This window comes from Corvus brachyrhynchos, unplaced genomic scaffold (genome assembly GCF_000691975.1).
Source record: "Corvus brachyrhynchos isolate BGI_N302 unplaced genomic scaffold, ASM69197v1 scaffold27, whole genome shotgun sequence".
NCBI lineage: Eukaryota > Metazoa > Chordata > Aves > Passeriformes > Corvidae > Corvus > Corvus brachyrhynchos.
In genome coordinates, this window is record NW_008239139.1 from 2,901,570 (window position 1) to 2,905,087 (window position 3,518).

Below are 3,518 nucleotides of genomic sequence, written 5' to 3' on the forward strand. Positions count from 1 at the left end.
GCTGTCATCCATGGTGCTCTGCCACTTGCCCAATGCTTCAGGCTTTTCAAATCAGGATCCAAACTGGTTTCTTCTCTCCAGCTCTGGAATTGCACAATGCGGTTGCTTACCATTTGCTGACTGATGCAAGATCCCCCTTTCCCAGCCCAGATCAGCCACCCTTCTGGATAACTCCCCCCAGTTTATATACTGGGCATGATGTTCTGTGGTGTGGAATATCCCTCTGCTCACTTTGGATCACCTGTCCCAGCTGTGCTTCCTCCCAGTTTCTTTTGTGCAGCTCCAAAAGGCAGAGCATGAGACAAGGGGAAAAAAAAGTCCTTGATTTAGGATAAACATAACTTAGCAAAAAAACCCAAAACATCAATGTGTTATCAAGACCATTCTCAGTCAGAATCCAAAACACAGAACTGTAACAAGAAGAAATTAACTCCAACTCTGTCCTGGCTGAAACCAGGACACATATGCTGTTCTGTAATCTGATTCAACAGCTGACCACAAACACAAAGTAGGCTAATTAGAATTACACAGAAATAGGCCTGGGAGCTAAGATGATGAATTAACTCAGGTTTCATTGCTCAGCAGTATTTCTTGAATAAAAATTGAGCTCTTGATCTCACCCAACCCTCTCCAGCCCTGCCCTTCCTCTTTCCTCTCCTTCAATCTCTCAGTAAAGACTTAGCAGCAACCCTTTGCCTTGCACTTAGGGCCACAGGCTTCTGAAATCCTGGAGATCCCAGTGGTGATGCTCTCACTGAGCAAGAGGCTGCATTTGAACACAAACTCATTTCCTTGTAGGCAAGAATCTTCCTTGAAACCAAGTTTCGGGGGTTACTGGAAACCTGTTCATTTTTAGGACTATCTGAAATGAGATGCCAACACAAATGGAGGTGGCTTCTGAACCCTTTTTCTCTCCTGAAGTAGCAACATGCAAATTTTTGAAAATAATGAGATGAGGTGATTACTACAGTCATCCAGCTGAGACATTTTTTAGATGTCACTATTTCTTTAAGAAATAAAGCAATTCAGAGAGACACTCAGACAATCCAAAGCACGTATTGAACCTTCTTTGAAATTTAATCCATTTACGAGCTTCTCATTTTACACTTAATGAAGGAGTGTTCAAAGAACTGTATTTTTTAACAGTGTGTTGGATTCACCACACAGTAAGAAAGCACAAGGGATGCCACTCCAGAATGCCATCTCTGTGTTTTTAGGTGCACCACTTCTACATATCCCTGGGAGTGTTCCTCATCTATGGCATGCTTAGTAGGAAACAAAGAAGAGGATATTTTGAAAACAAATCATCAAAGATTTGGTCAAAATCTTCTCATAGCCTTTGCCTTTCATCTCTGAGGAAAGATTCATGGGTGCAGGGAACAGTCCCATAAAATAAAATTATAAAATTTTCATTAGAAAAAGAATGAAATTGGGCAGGATCATCTATTTCCTGTGCCAAAATCATCACTCATACTGGTGAAATTCAGCATTTGTGTTCTCTTTCAGCCAGCTATAACCCTATTCAGCAATGAGGTGTTCTGATACTAATTAGCCTTCATCAGTTACTTATCTGCCTTTATCATGGCAATTTGCCACTCTTTATTAAGCATAACTAGTGAACATCCCTATAAACAAGAGTCTAAAAATTTTTTCTATCATCTCTCTAGAACTAAGACTGCTACTTAACAAATCTTCAAGGAAAAAGGTGACATGTAAGCCCAGGGCTTGCATGCCCTTCAGTATGGGGAAAGGTACTAGAGAGTAAGTTCCGATTCTTTTCTCAAAATCCTAACATTTGAGCTCAGATTATAAGGCATAGATCTTCTTAATGCTGGGATTTAAAAAATACATATTTGAGTCAACAAAAGCTATTTGTCAAGTGTTTCTCAAAATTTATACTGAGGGAAAAGAAGAAAATCTTAGAATGAATAATTGAAATATTTTCAGGAAAATGTGAAAAAGAAAGGAATGTCTTTGAAAAATGGCCTACATTATAGTTTAGTAAGTGGAAAATAAGGAAAGGAATAGTAAAACAAGCCTTGTTTCATTTAAGTAGATTTCAGCAGAATGTCTAGTGAGAAAACATTTCATTTGACCTAATATTTTTTATCATTAATTTTAGATTAACTTATGAGGCAGAAAATAATTGCAAAACCTTGACTTCAATACAGTCATCAACTCTGACCTTCTGCAGAAGAGATACCAGGAGTCACCATCAAGAGATTCTTACTGCAAGTTCAGAAATTGCACTAGAATTAAAACTTGTTTTATAGAAAAACTTCCTAATGCTGAAACTTGAGACATTTTAAAAATAATCCTGGTTTAGTGACAGCCTTTGCTGGCAGGTATAATCTATTTCTCTTAAAGATGCTTCAGTGATTGATTATTCTTATCTTAAACATTTGCCATTGATTTCTATTCTGAATTTGAGTAGCTTCAGCTTCCAGCCATGAAAGCCATCTGCAGATTTTTATACTTTCAGAAGGTTAAAATGTTGTCTTCTAGTAAATCTGCTCCTCTCAATGGCACTTATGTGCTGTGAACAGGCACCATTTACTTTTAAAGATAAACGAAAAAGACATTTTACAGTAAAAAAGATTTTACGAGACTCCAGTATTCCTTGTAGCTCTTTTCTAGACTTCTCAGTTTGTCAATATGCTTTTAAAAATATGAAATAGAGCTGATTGTGAGCAGTTTTCTTTGAAACACCTTTCTCAATGTAAAACAAAGTTTTCCATAGAAACACAAGGATTTACAGGAGATTGCCAAACTGTCTCAGAATTAGACCAACAATGCAAATATTTTCTAGGAATGTGGCTGATACATGTACAAGTCATCTAAGTTCAAAGCAGGGATCTCAAATCTTTAACTCTGGTAATCCAAGGGATTGACCTAACCACTAAACCAGCAGTGCTCTGCATTGATTGTCTCCAGCTGGAGTTCTTGCACTTTTTGTAACTCACTGAAGCTCAGTGGAGATAAACTGAGGAAATTGTAGTTCATCATGTGTTGCGCAAGCTCTCTCCTGGCACTGCTCCTGGCACGAATATCTTGGGTTCAAATTCCTGATCCAAAACCAGCAAAGCAGACCCACAAACTGTGACACATAGCCTGGTGGGAAGACCACCATCTTGGGTGTCCTGAGGGACTGTCCAAGGTACAAACATGTCCAGGTCTTGCTGCAGCACTCCCACAGGATGGGAGCCCTGCCATGGCAGGGAAAAGAGGTGGCTGTGGCTGGGGACCATCAAGGAGGCTAGAATGCACCAGGTGCCAAGATGTACCCAGGCTCCAAGGCACCCCTTGGGACACTCATCCAGACACTGAATTAAAGTCCACGATGTCCCACGGGAGGGCAACCACTACTTGCCACAGGCTACTTTGAATGCCTTTGAGTTCTCTAGCTTTTACGCAACAAATATCAGACGATTTTGGTTTGCAGGGCTAAAAACAATGACTATGCCTTGAAACACCCTGTTAATCCAAGCTGTCCCAATCTCTACTGGTAAAACACCATT